The sequence below is a fragment of the Enhydra lutris genome, unplaced genomic scaffold (assembly GCF_002288905.1).
Source record: "Enhydra lutris kenyoni isolate GAN:26980312 unplaced genomic scaffold, ASM228890v2 scaffoldscaffold51, whole genome shotgun sequence".
NCBI classification, from domain to species: Eukaryota; Metazoa; Chordata; class Mammalia; order Carnivora; family Mustelidae; genus Enhydra; species Enhydra lutris.
Window position 1 is genome coordinate 618,042 of NW_019154135.1, and position 21,524 is coordinate 639,565.

Genomic DNA, 21,524 nt, shown 5'->3' on the forward strand with positions numbered 1-21,524 from the left:
AAGCATGAATTCAATCTGTTCAGAATCCAGGTGTTTAGCTGTGCCAAGGAAATGTATTATTTTATAGAGAATCTTTCATTTTCAATCAAAATTTTGAAACAAAATACTTAAACACATCCTGCCATTGGATCCAAATATCATTTACGAAACAAGGTCCATTTTTCAGCAAGAATCCAATTTCAAGGTATGTTTGTGGATCAAGACCCTTTCTCTTCCATATATCTCACATCCTTCAGACACAAAGACATTAAACATTGAAAAAGAACAAGAAGACAGGAGAAAAAAGGAGGAGGAAGACGGTTCTACTGTTCCAGGTGAAAACAATGGCCATCCCCAACCATGTTCCAAAATGTAACATAACCAGCATATTAGCTCACTGAAACTTAATAATCTCTTGTTTAGTTTAAATAGTAATATGTTTCTTAGCTAGAAAACTAATCCACAATACTGCTGAATCTGTATGGTCTGAACAATAGAAAACACTACCATTGCAGTCCCAGTAATTAAATTAAAAAAAAAAAACACTGTATGTTGGTTTAATAGTTCGTATTTACTTTGAATATTGGTTCATGAAGAAAACCAAACTTAATCATCCCAGGGTCTTTTTGTTTGTTTTTGTTTTTGTCTTTGTTTACCTCACTGTGTTTTTCCAGGCATTTATTGGAATATGATAACCAAGGAGTTTATCTACCATTTCTGGCATTGTTATCACAGGACAGCACAGCCTTAGCTTCCAGCCCCTGACTCAGATATGAAGTCTAGAGCCTTCTGATTGTCCCTTTAAGAAGAAGAATGACTTTAAGCACCACTAGGGAAATCCCCCCCAAAAAAGACCATACCAAGGAAAATATGAAGAAAAAGGAGGTTTACAAAATGAAAGGTAAGATCACATTGCACACTTAAGGAGAAGCCAGACCTGCATCTTTGGGTAATCTGTGTTAGACTTTTGTGTGGTATTTCCAACTGGTTTGACAGCTACTGGAGAAAAATCATTGCCTTGGTCCTCACCAAATGCAGCAGCTAGGTCTGGGGTCCCTAGTTGATATACTTTATGAACTTCTTTGACATATAAGCGCCTGGAAGGTAAGAGAAGAACCCCACCACCAAAAACCCTAACTCCCTACCAACTGCCTTCCAGAGCCATCTGACATGCTCTCCCTCTGTGCCCATCCCTCACTCTGGTTCCTGAAGATCTTGCTTCAAACTGGGAAGTTCTGGCCTTGCTATTTCCATAAACCAGCTCCTACCCCTTTTCCTTTATCCCATGCTGCAGACCCTACTTCCTCTTCTTTTCATTGTGTTTCAATGCCTGTCAATGGTGCAGGTGAGTGGAAAGGAGGAAAGGGAAAAGTCTTTATGATAGGATTGGCCAGGGAGAAAAAAAACTGTGCCATACCCTCTGTTGATACAGATGATGGGATAGACTCTACCAAGTCTGATACTGGGTTTCTCCTATCTCTGGTCTGTGTGTTGCAACTGAGAAAACCTAATGGCAGAAAAAGCTTATTTTAAGTATCTATGATATGTGCAGTAGACATTTATTGGGTTGTCAGCCCAGCCCCTTTCCTGGGATTGGCCTCCCTACCACCCCATGCTCCTGGCCCATGGGTACCTGCAAAGTCTTTATACTTACTGGATTCAGTTTATTGATCTTTATCCCTTTCCTAGGAATTTAGGAATCAAGACCGAAAGAAATCAAACTATTTCCTGATTCTGTGAAATATTCCAGGAATCTTTTGCTGTTGAAACAATTTCAAATTAATTTTCTGATACTTACAGTTAAAAGATCTCGAACTGATATGAACACACACACACACACACACACACACACACACACACGTGCGCACACACACACAGATGTGGGCTTTCTCCTCTAAGCAATCTTTATATCATATCTTTCCTGCTTTTTCGCTCTTATAAAAGGACTTTGGCAGCCGGGGAACCAGTCTTGATTCTAGCCCTAATGGGTTAAAGGAGGGAGTCAGAATAGAAACAGGCCTGAATTCCCTGATCTTTGGATGGTCCATTCAATTGCCACTCCCACCTCATTTTGATATATTCCCTTATTTGCAAGGACTATGCTACTGTTTGAATGCCAGCTGAATTTCACCCAGTAACTGATTTTTGCCATGCCTTCTTAGCTAGATATCAGATGAGTAAGTAATTGCAGATGAACCTGGATGTCAGGCCAGGAGCCATTTTGAAAGGCAGTTTCAAGTTCAGAGGAAATTATAATATTGAGCCCCTCAAAGATACTGAATCAATTATTTGGTTCAGGAAGTAGATGGTATTAGTCTTATATGTCCATTCTTGGCTGATCTAGAGGTGGGATGATTCTGAAGCAGAGAGTGTTCAGGAAAATCTTGAGGCCAACCAGGCAGCCAGCTGAAAACCTACCTGTGATTGCCACAATAGTATTCTTACTGTAATAACACACTTTGAGTTAAAAAGAACACACCTCTTTCTTGCTTAAGTGGCATGTGGTTGGCAAGAAGGCTCCTTCTCATTGGTAGAAAGGAATAAAGTACTGAACAACCAAGACCTAGACGTACCTTTTTGCAATAAAACACTTCCTAACTAATAATAATATAGTTTACTCTTAGAGCATTGAATTTCCACCTTCTTTGAGTTCCCATCTTGTAATGCTTGGAAGTCTTCCTCTTCCACAAACAAACTAAAATTAATCAACAGGTTTTTCTCTTTCTAATGATCTAAAGTATTGCAAAGTTTGCATTCTGGTCCACAAGTTGTAAATATTATCCAAGATACGTCTCTTCTGCTAAACTGTGCAATGGAAGCAAATATTCAGACTCTAATAATGATAGTCTTTGCAAACATGATATGATTTCAATATAATTTCATACCTGGAAAAGGATTCACTGGTGACAGTTATATAAAATGCTCCAAGAGCCACAATGCTGCAAATGGCCAGAGAATCAATGCCTTCAGTGCATCTACAAACCCCAAGAGTCATCTTATCCTACAATGGTGGCTTTTTCCTATGTTTGCATGTTCTGTATTCCACAAATTGGGCTGGCCTAGTTGAAACTCTTAGAGATAATGCCAGAGTGACTCCCAGATCCATGTAAGATCTGTACTCCCTTACAGATAATAGCCATTTCAACCACAGAACCCTCTCCCTCCCTCAACAGGATGTGGATTCTTGCAAAGCAAGGAGTCATTGGTTCCTCCCTTGGCACTGCCCTCATTTTTGGTGTCTGGAAGCCGTTCCTCACTCCATGCACCAGATAGTGGCATGTATAATATTCTAAATCTGGTGATATGTAGCTAATATTGTCAGAGTAAAGTGTGCTTAAATGCTTCTCACATTGTTTATTGCAAGAAGGTTTCTGGGAGGGTTTTATTCAGCCTATTCATAGACTTATATGGGGAAGCAGCTTGTTCTGGAGACTCTAGAACTTTGTTCCTGATCTATTTACCAGATTCTTTCACCCATGAAATGTGTCTAAAGGTCCCCATTTCCCTTTCAGAAATATCAATAGTACAATATTATTATGTAACTTGTTTTGAGGATTGACAAAGGCAAGAGTTTTTATACAGATGGCATCCATTCATTTAACCATTAGCCTGTATTAGGGGTAGGCACACCAACCCAAAGATTAGGGGACAGTTCTACCTAAGACTCCCTAACTGTCGGATTAAATTTATAGAGACTCAGATTAATTTCTGTTGCCTGATATAGTTATTGATGAAGTTTTTGTCTCTTCCTATCCCCCTTTGAGGATGTATCCTAATCCATCACCTGCTCTCCAATACCTCCTCCTCCCAATTCTTTTCTTGATGATTGGCCCCATTCTACACGCACTTGACCTGTCACAGGGTGAGATATCTTCCCTGGGGTGTCTCCTTTGCTCACAGACCCTAACAAGTACCAAGCTCTGTTCGTTTGTCCTGTGAACATCTTTCTCGATGCCTTCTGCCCATCCCCAGTTCGTGTCACCAACAACCTTCCCCTAGGTTATTATAACAGCCCTCCTTCCGTCTCTCTGCCTCCATTCCTCTCTGTCTACTTCCTTATCTCATTGTTGCTACAGTGATACTTTAGGAAGGAGACATAATGGGACAGCTCCTCTGCTTCAAACCTTTCACTGGCTCTCCATTGCTCTGGGGAGAAAAATCCAGTGGCTTTGTATTCCCCATCTCTCCAGCCCCATATGCCCCTCCTCTTTCACTGTCTTTTCTGGCCATATGGAATCACTTGGAGCACCTTATGTGTCCCACTCCTTCCAATTTCTGGGCCTTCAGATGGACCATTCTCTATCTGGAAGATCCTCCTTGTCCCCTATTCCCTTACTCCACCTCCATACTTGACCACAGCAGCACCTGGCTTCAGAACTATCATTCATTGTTATTGCCCTAACAACAGCAAAAAAAACTGTATTAATAATATTTTCTCAAGGAATATGCTTTCTATTTCTAGGTTGTACTTGCAGCACATTTCCTAGAATTTTAGGCAGGTCATGGTGCCAGTTTATCTACGCCTGGTTATCATGAGTCTCTAATAGCTTTTGCAGACATAAACTGGTGCTTCTGTCCTAAGCAAGTGAATTAGGGACCCTGGCAAACTAGAGCTCTTTCAAGCCACTAGGTTATTATTCAATAAACATATGACTATTTACTTTGACTCTGAGTTGAGTAAGTTTCTTTAGGCTAATATTGCCTACAATAACTTTTCCTACTCTTCCAGCCTATCACTTGATGATGAAAACAACTTGATATTTTACTTTGTATCTTCCACCCAGGAAATTATAAATTAACTTCTAAAATAACTTAGTTCTCAAAACAACCTCTGACTCTTGAAACCTTAGCTTAGTTTTCTTAATTCTTTTTTTTTTTTTTTTTTAGATCGTATTTATTTGAGAGAGAGTGAGAAAGAGAAAAAGCACAAGTTGGGGAGTAGAGGAGATGCAGAGGGAGAAGCAGACTCCCCACCAACCAAGGGAGCCAAATGTGGGGCTCGATCTCTGGACCCCAGGATCATGACCCAAGCCGAATGCAGATGCTTAACCAACTGAGCCACCCGGGTGACCCAGTTTTCTTGAATCTTTGCAGATTGTTGTTCTGATCTATTTGCTGAGTTTACAGTACCAAGCGTGGAACATTCAAACCGTGGGCACATACAGCTAGGCCAATAGGAATTGTTTTTGCTTTATCGCTTTCATGGCCGAAGCCTTTAGAAACATATTGGCATAAAGTCATTAAATATGGAAGGCAAATTTTGTTTCTTAATGGGAGAACTTAATCTTTCCAAGTGCTGATCACAGTTAATTTTCATCTTCCAAAGAGTTAAGAGTGTGCTTGAACATCTCACTGCTAGGTGGATTCATTCAGTGCATCTTAAAGGTGCTTGTTTATTTTGTTTTTTTGTTTTGTTTTGTTTTACCTACTGCATCTCACAGTGAGAAACAGGTGTTTTTAATATACATACATATATATGTATATATATACGCACACACACATACATATACATACATGCACACACACATCAAAAGAATATATATACATACATATATATGTGTATATATATATATATGCACACACTCAATTGAAACAAAATTTCCATAAATAATATTGAACCTTGGTATACGTGGTTCACACTGGCATCATTGACATTTTTTTTATTCTATCCAACCCTATGCTATCCTACAATGTTCGGTTTACTACCCATTAAGTTGATTTCATTACCTGCAATTGATAAACACTGCCTTATAATTTTTGACAATAAGAAAATAACAAGGCAAGTAAGGCAGGCTTTCTGGAACATTTCGCCATCCTTTCATCCTTTGATCTTTAGGTGATGCAGGTGGGGCTCAGTCACAGTGGCTTCTTCACATTTTTGGTCTTTGAGGTGAACATGTGACTAAGTTGAGTCAGTTATAAGATTTCCTCCTGGACACATAATTCTTGCATGTAAGTATGTTTAACCCCAGGTGCACTGATCAAAACTTCTCTGCTAGAATGAGTATGGAAGATGGTCTCTATCTTCTGGGGCTGCCCAGCTTTGATGAGGTGGGTGTAGACTGTCGGCAGCCATCTTTATCTTGCTTGTATGGAGAAAGCTTGATTGAAGAGTGGAGCCAAGCTTTGCTGAGGGATGACGAGAAAGAGAGAGTGCCATGGAAGCAATGTGTGAGGGATTGGATCAAGCTTGAAGAATTCTAAATTTATCTTATTAAATTTAAATTTAATTGGCGTATTAAATTGCCTTATTGTTTCCTTTTTCTTTAAGCTGTTTTGAATGGAGTTTTTTCACTTGCCCGGTGGAAGAGTCTTGATAGCATGGCTAAGCAATGCAAACACCACATGCCTGTGACCATACTGGAAATACTCATAAAAGCTATCCTCTGCCTCCCTTCTATGTCCATTGAGAAATGGGCTATCTGGTGACTTACATAGCAGGATAATATATTTTAAGAATATTTTCAATATTAACTCATATGTCCTTCTCCCACCAGTTCTTATAGCCCTTGTCTTACCCCTCAATTCAGCCAGTTTGGTATTTTTGTTCATTTCCTCAGAAAAGGGGTGACACCCCCAGAAACACAAAGTCTGGGCTTTTGCTTTCAGTTGTTTAGGCTTCAGAAGACCATGAAAGAGTTGTGATGAGTAAGACAAAAAGCTTTCTAGCTATAATATCCGAAAGGAATTCCCAGGCTGAGGCAAGTGACAGATAAAGGAGACAGAATGTGAGGGAGAGTTAGGAGAGGCCCTAGAGAATGCCACCCAGTTCTGCTTCAGCTTCTGGTCCCATGAACAAGGGCCAACACCAATCCTTGGGGGACTTGCCGGCTGCATTTAGGTGAAGACTACACAGTCCCTGTGCTGAGTCTTGTCAGTCATTCTTGCATAAAGGGTTCATGAGAATCTGTCTCCCACAGAAGTTACTGCATGACCTGCTGAGTGTCAGTCAGGTAGGAAAGCTGCCTCCTTTCTCTGTCCCAATGGAATGATCCTGCTAATGCTAGGTAGCCAACACCCACCTGAATCTGCCAAAGCCCCTTGAAATGGAGAGTGGACTTAGATACAGAGAGATATTTGAGGAGAAATGTGAACTTGGATGAAGCGATTTCTTATCAGCCTGAACTCTCTCCAGAATCAGGCAGTAATTAAAAAAACAAAACAAAAAACAAAAACCAACAACCTTGAGCTGACCCCCCAAGCCTCCCTCCCGCCCAAACACCAGTAGCTCCACCACCATCACACTTGAGTATTTTATGTTGTGCTGAGCAGGGATTTAGTCAATCAGCAATAAAATATTTTACACATTTTTGTTACATGGCTTCTCAGAGAATGTTAACAAATGTTAATCAAGCCGGGTACGGGCATTGGTAATATAAGGATGAATAATACAGATTTCCGTAATCTCATCGTTGCCCACAGCAATGGGTAGTGGGTGAATGCAGAAATGTGTGTAACTATCCCACTGAAAGGGTTGATAGAAAGGGGGTCCCTCCTGGGTGGCGTCCCAAGGCCACTTCCATTCTATCATAGATATTTTTTTCTTTTCTTTTTTTTTTTTTTTTTTTGGTGCGGGGAGGGGGTGTCAAAAACTACCCTGCATTGTCACACTTTTCATTTCAGTTTAGCCATCAACATTTCACTGGTAATGTTCAATAAAGGAGGTTTCCCCTGTTTCCTGAGGGGAGAAATTTGACATTAATTGCAGTTTAAGAAGCCCAGAGTAAACGATGCGCGCGAGAGCCCCTGATGGATCGCGTTCCCCAGCTCTGTTGATAAACTCTGGCGGAAGAGCATGGCGCCAGTTCCACGTGAGGCAAGGGCTTTCCATGGGGTCTGGCTCCCAATGAGAGCCTTGCCAGCCAACAGCCTCCTCCTGTACTAGTTCCACTTAAGCGCTGTTATCACTTCTCTCCTCTTCACAGAAATAGCCAGCCCTTCCTATTTCCTCTCTTCCTCCTCAGACTCCTTCAATAATTGACCCCAACCCAGCACCGGGAGCCCGGACGCCCAGCCTTGGGCCGCTCTTGATTAAGAAGCCGCTGAGCTCCCACGTCTGAATCCTGGGCTCTGCACTCCGCTCCACGCCATTAAGTGGTGCTTGAAAGAGACTGCTTAAGTCCATGGCTTTGTGGTGGTTTTTCCCCCTCAGCTTCTTATCATTGAGCCTTACTGAAGAGATACATTTGGAGCTGAGAGCCTCTTCCAGGGTGGAGAGTCTAAGGAATTAAAAACCCGGGCACTCCCTGCCACCATAGTCAAAATGGAGCCCAGAGAGTCCCCAGAGACAAGAGGAGGCTGTCCGTCGTAAGGAAGTGAACTGCCTTCCTAATACATGTGAGGGAAAGGAATTTTTCGGAAATGGAAGACCTACGATTTTGAAAAGATTAGGTGGCATCCCAAAGACCTACACTTTAAGTAGAACATTCTAATTGAGTGACTGCTCTACAGAATAAGTTAGTAACTGAACTGACCACATCTGAGGAACAGGCAAAACATTTCTGGGAACAATAGTTCTTCTACATTCTTTTTATTCCGTAGGTTCAGAGAAGGTATTTTGAAGGATCATAAGCCTTTCATGAACCCACGCCCTGGATTTAGAAAAGCTGGAGTCACTGCATGCTAACCTTTCAAAATAAGCTCAGTTCACCCCCTCCTGACTCCCAGCCCAAAATGAACTTTAAAGGAAAAAATTCAGAAGCCAGGAACTACATGCACTAGGAATTATTACAGCCAACGTGTAACATAAACCTGTCGCATTTTGGCAACAAATTAGTTACATGTCCTATTAAATGTGACATATCCCTATTGATTGTCAAGAATTAGAAATTGAAACTAAGTGCCATTGTTGATTTATATTTGCTTTAAAGTAACACTATAATGGGTGCCCTTCTTTAAGACAATTAAATAAACTCCATTCATGCTCTTCATATGTACAGCAGCAACTTCATCATACCGATATGTTCCAAGGTTGGCATTGGAGAGACAATTTTCAGATGGGAAGGACTGGCGGCCCAGGCTTGGCTGCCTCCCTTGGCAGAGGCCATTTTCTCCCCACATCAATGTACACATTATTCTCACGTTTTCTTAGAATTCAGAAGAAATGACTGGAGACAGGAAGATTTTGCCTCTGGCCACTCATTAAGGCTCAATTACCAATTTCGAATTTCCTGTCCTGGGATATGCTATCTAGTATGACTTACACCGAGGAAGTTTCCTCCTCTGGGGGAAAATATTTCTCAACTATAGGGTTGGGCTTATTTTATCTTGATAGGATATCATGTTAACACACATAGTCCAACATCAGGATAAGAGATAATTTGTGGGTCTTTTCTCTACACAATCATCTATAATAACTAGAACCATAATTACTTAAAACACAAATGTATTCTATTCATATATAGATGCTCTTCAAATTTTCTCAACATCCTGGTGAATAAATCATGATCATGGTTTACTTCCTACTCAAAATATTCCACAAACTTCCCTTTAATGACAAGATAGATTCCAAACTCTTTAGCATGACATGCAGGGCCCTTCAAGCAGTAGAAAGAAAAATAAAGGAACAAAGTTTAACAGCACCACAATGTTTTAATTGTGACCAATCCCCTTCTAGACTGTGGTCCTCCAGGACATAATTGCTTTATAATCCTGTCTCAGCCATTTTCCATCTGTGTGACTTTGGAGAAACAGCTCAGTGTTTCCATATAAGGACACTGAGTTTCAGATACATTAACTAGTTTCTCCAAGATTACTTGGGTGGAAAATGGCAGAGATGGGATTAGGACCAAGTCTGTTTGGTTCCAGAACTGAGCTCCTATGGGTTCCTTTAAGTCAAGTCAATGACAGGCAGTCACAGTGGTTGGGACATAGCAGAAATTCAATACAATACAAGCTTATTTTAAGTCCCTCACCCACATGGCTCCAGAACTAAGCACCTGACAATATCTCTGGTAATTGGCAACTCATGTGTCTTGAATTAATGATCAGGTTAATGACTTCCATTTCTCAAATGAGGAAGTTGAAACTCAGGGGGGTTAAGCAGCCTGCATAGTTCTAGGGATAGAAAGTGGCCAAGTCAAGATTAGAACCCAAGTCCTTTGATTCTTAGTCTATTGTTCTTGCCAAGCCTCTCACTAATCATATATTTAAAATTTATAATTAGAGAGGGGTGTAATTGACAATAAAAGAATGAATATTTAAACTTCCTAAGAGAAGAGATTTTTTGTGGAGAAAAATTCATCCTACTCTTCTATTGACAAGATTGTCAAAATACCTATTGTTAAAAGTAACCTATTATTGTTCTTTTAAAACAAAATTTTAAAGTAAAATCTATGCTTCTCTGTAGATGAACAAAATCAGATTTTAGCAGGTAAGCTTGAAGGGGCTAGAAGCACATTTATGATAAATAGAAAGGAAATCTATTTTTATTGACTCAATCCTTAGGATATCAGAATGAATACATATATATATATATATATATGTATATATATATATATATGTATATACATATATGCATGCTTATGTATTAATCTTCTAACCATTTTTCCTCCCTTCAGTGCCCAGGTGGTCCTGCTTAAAAATATGAGGGGAAATCTAGGATTTACAGTAGATTTCTTAGCCCTTGTACATAGAATAGAGGAGAGGCACAACCTATAAAGTAATACGTGGCCTGAACAAAAACAAATATATTTGTTAGGTTTTCTGCCCACTGTTCTTTTCAGAAACATATTCATCTAACATTGAAAGTGAACATAACTTTAAGCTTAAAAAAAAAAAAAAAAGAGAGAGGATTTTTCTTTCCCTAACATTGAATCACCCTATTAAAATCTTGAAAATAAAACTTCCTTCCCTATCAATGTTTTCCTTTTCTATTAAGCATATATTGATTTCCCCTCCCTCCGGTTTTGATCCAAGAGTCCAAATGACCATGGCCCTTTTGGTTTGCTTCCTTCTTTGTGCATTGATGGCTAGCGAGGCAGTGTTTGTAACCTGCTTGCTAGTAGGCCGCCAACAGGGGGTGCTCAATGCATATTTGGATGAAGGGAAAACAAGATTTCATTCCTAACAATCTTCAGTTTTATTTGTCTCTACTTTGGATGCAAAAGTAAAGACTATAGTTCTCACACACACAAAGGTTTTGCAAATATGCTCAGAAGCAAAGGGAGGAAATGCATAGGTTAGTGAAGGGGACCTTGGGGAGAGGCAGAATTTATACACGAGGCAGGATTGAGGTTTGGGGGATCGGGTCCCTGAAGGATCTGGGTCATTGATCTATCAATTACACCTGAATTTTCTCAGCTATGATGACTAAGTTTATTGGATAATTTATCAACTGCTTACCTTGTGTACATAGAAACAGAGTGAGTGGAGAAAATACGTTCTAATTTTGCTTTTCCTTGTTACTCTTTAGCACATCACTAAGCATTCAGTCTTGGCTTCTCCATGAATAGAATGCCGAATGGGATCATGCGTTCCCACTGACAATTTCTGCCATGAATAAACCCCTTGACGTTCAAATGGCAAATGGAAATAATAAAGACATTTTGGTATATAAAATTTGGAGGACAGCCATACATTATAAGATTAAGGAAAAACTGGAGAGGTGTTAGGATTTGAAGTAGCTCTTACCGACTTAGATTCAGATTTGGCTTGAATTCATAAAATCCTTAAAAATAAAAGTACATGTGACATATTCAAATATTGTCTGATCATAAGGTTTAAAAGATCAAGCTTAAACTGGGAAGGAGATTAAAAATAAGTTGCCTGAACAGTTGACAAATGCTGACAGAAACAAGTTATTTTGAATCATTTGCCTCTGAAGACAGATGAAAAAGATCAGAAGTAAAAAACTCTCATTAAAAGAAAATATAGTATGTGGCAAGCCATATAAAATTTATCTGAATATATCATCAAGAAATACCAAAAGCCATAGGTACATATTGAAATATTTTTAAAATAATTAATATTGCTTCCTTTTTATCCAAGTAGTAAATAAGGTTTCCTGTAGACTTATTAAAGCCTTTATTTTGATTTACACAGCAAATACTTCAAAAAGACTGATGGCCTTATTCATTATTCAACAAAACCACAAGGAAAAATGTGCATCTTAGAAACATACTTTGTTTTCTTTTTCTGGAGCCCAAACAACTTCTAGCTAAAAGACATATTTTGATTAAGATAATATTTTTCCCTAATCAATATTTTTTACCTCTGGGTTATTACTTCCTTGAAGGCTTCTCTGCCTTTTTTTTTTTTCTTTCTTTTTTTGCTTTCTAAATTAGTCCATGTAGTTTATGAGAAATCATCAGCCCTGCCATATGCTGCCGGTTACATTAAATCTTTCCCTTAGTATTTACTGCTGGGTGGCAAGACTTGTCTCTAGCCTTTATGGTTTGGCATCAAATCTTGAAATGTGTATTTTATACTTAATTGGAATGGGGATAGGAGCACAGGAGCAGAATTAACCATTAATGAAATAAGACTCCTCTTGACCAACATTCCCCATTTTCTAACTTGGTTGGCAAAATGCTTGAACATTCCTTGGTGTGAAACCATGTCCACTGAGGTACATATGCTTTGTGCCTAGAACTATGCACTGTTGAGTAAGGGACAGATGAGGCTAGGTAGGGAGAGGTAGGTAGGAGGCAACGTGACCAGGGTCAGGCAGGGGTCTATATAACCAGGCTCTCAGAAATCCCAGATGTGGAGAAACAGACATGATATTTATAAGAACACCTTGTTCCTTCTCATGTTATAAGTCCGCCATGTTTGTTCTAAATATAGACATGATATTCACAAATCCACCATGATATTGACAAATTTATCAAGTTCCCTGGTCAGTTTCCTATAAAAGAGAGACCATAAAGGTCCCCAGTGGTAACCCATTTGGAACTGCTTTCACTCTAGAGAGCACATTTTCTTTACTCTCTGTTTTCATCTTTACTCAATAAACTTCACTTCACTACACCCTTTTGTCTGGGAGATTCATTCTTCAACTCGATGAGACAAGAACCCTGCAACTAGACCTGGGTCACATTGCCATCAAAGTATCTAAAGATTTTATTTATTTATTTTTTGACAGACAAAGATCACAAGTAGGCAGAGAGGCAGGCAAAGAGAGAGGAGGAAGCAGGCTCTCCGCTGAGCAGAGAGCCTGATGTGGGGTTCAATCCCAGGACCCTGAGATCATGACCCGAGCCGAAGGAGAGGCTTTAACCCACTGAGCCACCCAGGTGCCCCGCCATCAAAGTATCTAAATGCTTACTCTGGATTTTTGTACCTGTCTCAACCATTTTTGTGGATGGGTGACAAATGGTTTATGGACCAGTGCTGGTCTGTGGACCACACTTTGAGGAGCACTGGTCTGAGTATGAGAAGGAAGGGGACATGTGTCAACTTCTTCTTCTCTCCAGTGTCCTCCGTTTCCCCAAAGATCTCCATCCCAACCTCACTCCAACACATGGGCACACATGCGCACACAGTGGTTGAAGCCCTCAAATTAAGGCTTGGTGTAATATACTGCCTTGATACCTTGTAAAATTTGGAGGGCCTTAAATGATCTGATCACAAATTCCCCTCCTAATTTTGCTCCTTTGGATAAGAACCTTTCCTAAATAACTTTCCTCATCAAAGGACCAGGCACAGTTCCTTCTTATTCCTTAGGAGTTTCAGTTCTCTGGGAGCATGGAATTATGCAAATGAGCCAATCACACGTTCCCATGGGCACCTCATCCTCTTGATACTACAAAGACTGCCTCTCACAATTCAGTCTGTTCCTGAGCACAAACTCCACGTGGTCCAGCATGGCGCCTGTGGTGTTCCCCTCTCTGGATTGTGAGTATATGTAAATAATAAACTGCTCCCTGTCTCATCATCTCAATCCAATGTTGGTATCATGTGTTCAACCATCCTTCAACCCCAAGGTGGGAATCCCTCCTTCACGAATGGGCAAATAAGCAGTTCAAAGGTGTACACACACACACACACACACACACACACACACACACACATGCATGCACACACTCACCCACACACAGAGCTCCTGAAGGGGAAAAAAAATGGTTTACACTAAGCCTGTCCTCTCTAAGGACAGTAGTTGAAATTATATTCCTGTCCCTGTGCTATTGCTCCAAATCACAGTTTGCTTCTTAAAATGAGCAGGGAGGAATTAGGAAGAGGAGGATGTGGACCTCCAAGTTTGGAATCAGAAGAGCCAAGGTGAAAAGGAATAGCATCCAAATGCCCTGGCATACCATAAGCCTTAAAACAAATATGCATTCTTTCCCACTCCTTCCACAGCATCATCATGTGGCCCAGCATGATATTGGACATGAGTATTTTTGTTAAATGCCGTATGCGTATTTTTTAAAAGGGAGATCTTAAAATGATGGCTAGCTGACAGCTACAGACTCAGTCTGCCCCATTTTCCCTCTGAAGTATCCAGGAAATGTAGCACTGCAGCTGCACGGGACTTAGGGAATGGCTGGGGCCCTGGTAGGAACAGAGGTTTCCGGTGATTGGGATCAGGCAGTCCTCCTCTGCCCCTCCCATTCTCTCCACCCCCATTTGTCCTCCAGATATCCAACTAAAATTTTTTTAAAATTGTGATAAAATACACATAGCACAAAATATACCATTCAACCATTCTTAAGGATGTAGTTCAGTAGTTGTAGGTAGTTCACATTGTTGTTTAGTTAATCTCAAGAATTCTTTTCATCTTGCAAAACTGAAGCTCTGTACCCATTAAACAACATCTCCCCATTTCTCCCTTTCTTAGCTCCTGGCAACCATCATTCTACTTTCTGTGTCTATGAATTTGACTACTCTAGGTACTTCATGTAAGTGCAACCATGCAGTATTTGTCTTTTTGTGACTGGCTTATTTCACTTAACATAACGTCCTTACCTTCATCAGCTGTTGCGTGTGTCAGAATTTCCTTCCTTTTTAAAGCTGAACAACACTCCATTGTAAATATACTACATCTGATTTATCCATTCATTCGTTGGAGGACACTTGGGTCACTTCTGTCTTTTGGGTATTGTGAATGAGACTGGTATAAACACGGGGGTACAAATATCTCTTTGAGACCCTACTTTCAGTTCTACTGCATGTATATATACCCAGGGGGGGGTTGCTGGATCACATGGTAATTCTGTTTTTAATTTTTTGAGGAACCTCCATACTGGTTTCCATTGTGGCTGCACCATTCTACATTCTCACCAACAGTGTGTTTTCTTTTCTCAACATCATCATCAAACTTGTTATTTTCTGGGGGGATTTTTTTTGGATGACAGCCACCCTGATGGGTGCAAGATGGTATCTCTTTGTGATTTTGATTGGCATTTATTTAGTGACTAGTGAAGTTAAGCATCTTTTCACATGCTTATTGGCTGTGTGTATGTCTTCTTTGGAGAAATGTCTATTCAAGCCCTTTGCCCCTTTTTTAATCAAGTTAAAATTGCTGTTGTTGAATTGTAGGAGCTCTTCATATATTCTGGATATTAACCCCTTATCAGAAATATAATTTATGAATTTCTCTTCTCTTTTCTTTTGTTGCCTATTTTTTGGTGCCATATACAAGAAATTGCCAAATCCAAAGTCAAAAAGTTTTTTTCCAATATTTTTTCTTGAGAGTTTTATAGTTATAGCTCTGATATTTCGTTATTTAGTCCATTTTGAGTTATTTTTTTGTACATGCTGTTAGGTAAGATTCAAACTTATTCCTTTGCATGCATATATCCAGTTTTCCCAACTCCATTTGTTGAAACATAAGTCTATTAATTAATTAACTAATTAATTAATAATATCTCAGAAGATGTATCCTTCCTTGTTTGTGTACTGCAGAGGTACCAGCCTGACAGAAAGAATGAAAGCTGCAAAATGGAAGAGAGTGACTGAGTTCACTGGCCTGAGGGGTTGTTTGGACCTTTAAGAAAGAGTTGGGAAGTTGAAATGGAAGGAGATCTATTTGTGAAATGCCTCGTGTGACTGTGGATCTTCTTTATGTCCTACAGTGTAACAAATGACTCTGAAACTCGGTGGCTTAAAACAATGAACATTGTTATATTATATGCTTAGGAATCTGGTTTTCATGTGCCCGATTCAATGTCTCTCATGAAACTGCAGTCACAGTGTGTCAGCCTGAGTCGTGGTCTTTTCTGAAGGTTTGACTGGGGAAGGCTTCACTTCCAAACTGGCTCATATAGTTCACAGGATTCAGCTCCTCACGGGCTTGAGTTTCATGCTGGTTATTGGCTAGAGGCCTCCCTCACTTCCTTGCCACATGTGGCTTTCCATAAGAAAGTTTACAACATGGCAGCTGACTTCCCTTAGTGACTGAGCAAGAGAACATTTATGATGGATGCCATTTTTTTTTTTTTGTAACTTAATCTCGTACGTGGCTTTTGATCTCATCTTATGTATTCTATTCTCTAGAAGCAAGTGTTTGAATCCTTGACATATTTAAAAGGAGAGGATTATACAAGAGTGTGAATACCAGGAGATAAGCACCAATGTGGACCAACTACATGGTCCAGCATAAAATGTGCATCTCAGGGCCAGAGTGGCTAAGGGCCACATAAATTTGGGAGAAGGCCTCTCATTCCCTATGCCCTACATCACCATAGTACAGGCCCTACACAGGTCCTACACAGGCCACAGTACACATGGCTCAGGGCAGCCTTCAGCCAGGGGATATCTGTGCTCAATCAAGATAATCACAGATCAATCAAGATAATCACAGAAGTGAAATTAAGAATTTGTGAAATTGAGTATTAGTGGCAGTGGCTACATCAGATAAATATGAAAATAATATCATCAGGAAGAAAGAACCCTTGACAAATAGGGAGACTTGATAGGAAAGAGTAAGTTCTAGAAGCTATATATATACTAGTCCCCAAATCATCTCCTGCCACTTCCTTGGATAAAACACGCACATATGAGTGTATACAACTAGAAAGAAAGATTTTACTGAAAACTATAAGATTGTTGAGCCCAGGTTAGTTTTCCCAGGAGACATTCTATGAGGGAGGAATCTTATAATCTCCATCTTGCCTCATAGAATCATCTGCTGTCAACTTCGAGGCGAATTGACAGAGATCTACAGGAATGCAGTAAGAGCAGGTAGCTCTACCTGAGCCACTTTCCAGTTCATTGTTGGCTGGAAATTTCAGCATGGCCAGCAGAAACAGAGCTGTAGTTAAAGGTTTACCTTGTTCACCCTCCATCTCATTCTGCTCTCCTTGCAGGTACCCATGAACATTATACTTCCACACCTCCTCGCTGCATGGAGAGTCTTGCAGCCATAAGCAGAAGTGATGTGAGTGTATCTAGTTGCCAGTGTGAGCACACTCACCCCTCATGGAGCCACCACAGAGAAGGCCTTGTGTTGAGAGGAAACTAAAGCAAGTTGAAGGCAGCCTAAATCTACTTCATGAGGAGGACAGTTGTCCTCTGTTGTAAACAGGAGACGTGGAGGAGCAAGAAATGAATTTGTGTAGTATGAAGACTCTGGGTTTTGGGGTTGTTTGTTACTGCAGCACATGTTAGCCTTCCCTGACTAAATACCAGGTTTCCTCCTTTACTGGTGACCTTGGGGGTAGCAATGTGGGGTTATGGAGAGTAGGGGGAGTCCTGGCTTCCTCACTCTAGGTAACTGTTGAGGCAGCTTAGACCAGCTAGTGAAAACACATTGGTTGGGACAGGACCTCTGTGGAGCTGCCTGTGGAACCAACAGTTGTAGCCTGGGCTTCAGAGATGCTGCTGGGTACCCACTCTGTCCATAGGTAGAAAGGAGAACCATGACGAATTCGGTCAGACTCCAGTTGGCCTCCATTTTTATTCTTTTAATCCTGAATTTGAGGGAAAAAAAGTGGATTAACATCTGCAGGGCCTGAGGGAGAAAAGATGTGGCTCTAGAATTATATAATCACTCATATTTCCCTTATATTGGCAACAGAAATATGTAAATAAATAAATAGCAAAATATAACTCTCTGGTCAGAACAACACAAGGGAAGAAAACCATAAATTCAGCATGGATTAAAATAACCATTAGCAAAAGTTGCATGATAAAAAAATGGAAAATGCTTATTTTAAATATATATATTATATATTATTAACATATAACAAAGCTACAATAATTAAAACTGTGTGGGTGCCTGGGTGGCTCAGTGGGTTAAAGCCTCTGCCTTAGGCTCAGGTCATGATCCCAGGGTCCTGGGATCGAGCCCTGTGTCGGGCTCTCTGCTAGGCAGGGAGCCTGTTTCCCTTCCTCTCTCTCTGCCTGCCTCTCTGCCTACTTGTGATCTCTGTCAGTCAAATAAATAAATAAAATCTTTTAAAAACACCTGTGTAAATACAGATTAGTGGAATGGAATAAAGAGCCTAAAATAAATTTTACTTATTATTCAATGAATAAAACATTCAATGAAAATATTCAATAATATTCGATGAAAAAAAATCACTGCAGCTACATGGCAAAAGATGAAATATCCAACAAATGGTGTCCAGGATATTAGTTATTTGAAAAAACAATAATAGTATAGCTTTTATTTCAGATCTAACACACCAAAATAAAAATAGCAAGTGAATGTAAGTGAAATATTTAACATTTAAAAACAAAACACGATACAGGTGAATACAGTTCACTAATCTTAGTCTGGAGGAAGACTTCCTGATTATAAATATTAAAAGAGAAACGATAGATTTCATAAAAATTGTGTGCATCCAAAACATTTTAAAAGGAAACAACAAATCTATCAGAAAATGTTGAATGCTAAAGATCACATATAAATTAGTAAGAAACTATTCAAGGAGAAAAGGGGGAAGAGACAATCAATTCACAAAAGAGAAACTGAAAATGCCAATAAGCACATGATGAAATTAACATGGTTTGTGTTTAAAAATGCAAGATTAAAATAAAAATGAAATACTCATATTTTGCTTGACAGATAGCATATTTTAAGAAAATGTTAACACTCAACACTGGAGAGAATCCAAGGAAACTCTTGGGAATGGCTGAGCATTAAATATGGCGCAGATTTCACCCATGCATGGGAGAGAAGCCCGGTGGTAGAGCTGCAGTTCAAGGGAGGGTGCTGGGGACAGTTGAGGGCCTGCAGTCACAATGATGTTACGGCAAGGTGCAGGGAAGAGCCAAGAACAATGCCTCCCCTACTGCCTGCCAGGGGTCTCAAAGGAGAGGATAACTAGCATCTCATTATAAAATAGATTTATTTATCTCAAACATGTATGAGTCTCTTGATAAATTCCTTTCTTAGGCTATAATTATATGAGTGTCCACATGAAAAATGTTGGGTAGTACTTTAAGGGATCATTCTTTTATCATGGGATGAGACTACAAGGGATTTTGTAGTTGTTGTCAACCAGTTCTCTTTGTAAAATGGCTTGCACGCACCAGGTTTGATTAGATGCTAAAATAGGCTTTTTAATCATGAAAAGAAAATCAACAATTCTTCTTACAAAAACACATTCGACTAGAACAGACACTCCAGGTTTTTAGGAAACTCTTGTGTATGACAATTTCTGCATTTTATACCACCTGCTTTAGGAATAAAATGCAATATTTCATGTCTCTTGAAATTGATTTTAAGATCAGTGGAACAATTTGGTATAATCTCAAAAATAAAAATCACAAACTTTTCTGTTCAGAGAATAAAAGTGGCATTAAAACAACACTGGAATGACAGACATGCCAAGTCTCTAACCATGGAATTTTCTGTTTCCATGACCTAAGTGAGAGTCTGGCACACTTGCTTTTAATTACACTTGTAATTAAGACTTGATGTTGGCATCTTCCTGCCTCCCTCCTTGGACCTGAGTGAGTCCAAAAAAAATGGGCTATTTAGGATTTGTATAGCTTGAATCTGTAAGTCTGTCAAAGTCCATTTGCACTATCTTCACAGAAGTCTATCAGAATAGTGTGGTTTGGGGACAGCTATTTTCAGATCAATGATGTAGGGAAAGGACTACATGGGGCCAAGAGGCTGAGTCCCTTCTACCCCCAGGGTTGAGTCCCAAACAGAATCGGGAAGTCTGTGAGATGGAAGGGATTTCTTGGGACAGAAAGCCTTCTGGGAAACATGTATGGGATTTTAACTCTTTGTTTTTCTTCCATAATTTTTTCCAAAGAATTCTCTTAATGCGGGGCTTGCAAATGTTTTCATGATAATGAGCTCTGAAAAATATGGTAAACAGAATAATTTAGATGTTCATATTTGAGAAAGAAAGAAAGGGAGCTTAGAACAGACTATCTTCAAATATCTTCTCAAGCTTTGTGATTGAGATCACCATGCTTCTCACAAAAATGTACAAAGTAAAGCAGGTTATTTGTGGAGGGTCTTGGAATGAGTGTTGTGGTTTTGTTTTTATTTTTGTTTTTTGGTTTTTTTGGCAACAAAGAATGTTATTTATGAGCTATTGTTACCAAGGTTGGAAGATGCCACATAGATTTCAAATCGAAGCATATCTTTAAGGGACCACATAAAATATGATGAAAAATTACCTTAAAGTGATACAATGAACATAGGATTGCAAGATTTGATGGTGACCAAATTTAAGGTACAAGTTTTCCACAAAAAGGCAGACTTGTAACACAAACACAACTTGTCAATGGAGAAGGAGCCTTGGCCATTGACTTTGTGCTCTATTGTCAATATTGTCACTAAAGTAGAGGAAGATAAGTTGAAACAGTGTAATCCAGATGTTAAACATGTGACTTGTTGGTTCATCTACTTAACACCCATATTCCCCTGGTAACTTTCTTATTTTGACTTGTCTTTCTATTGAAGTCTTAAATAAGATTTTCCTTGCTCATCTTGATGCCAGAAATTTAGCCCATATGACCTTTATTTTTCATTTCAAATCAATAGCCTGGTACTTCCTGTGCTTACCTTCATTTTCCGAACAATTTAGTTTTGCAAATTTCTTGGGCTTGGTCACTCCTGCACACCGATAGGTATCTAATTCAGGTATTCCTTGAGAGGCCCTGTCCTGCTCTAGTCACCCTATCTGATTTCACCTCTATCGTACCCGTATTCACATTTCTCCATGATACACCAAAATGACAAAGTGAGCCAATGTAATCCCTTCTCCTCATTCTTATCTCCTAGTGAGATTTATGGTATACCCTTGCTACGCATCCATAGAACACATATAGAGAAAAGCGTTATATATCCAGCCCTCTGCAATGCGGTGTGGGAGCAGATATTCACCCTGGCACAGTGAAACTGTTGGCTACACAGAGGGCTTTGAACCCACCTAAATCAGTTGGGTATGTGCAACTATTAGGTCCTTTTTGGTAGATCGTAGTAGCTACAAATGTCGGTACTCTAATAGTTAACTAATCCTCCACAATCTGGTTTTAAAGGAAAGCAAGGTCGCAGGACAAATTCTGCCACACATGCAAACATTTATTAGATAAACAGCTTTAGTAAGCAGGCCCATTAACCATCAAAGAACCCATTCTGTGAATTCATGAAGATCTGCCTCTCGGTACTTCAGGTGATCTGCAAACACCTTAAA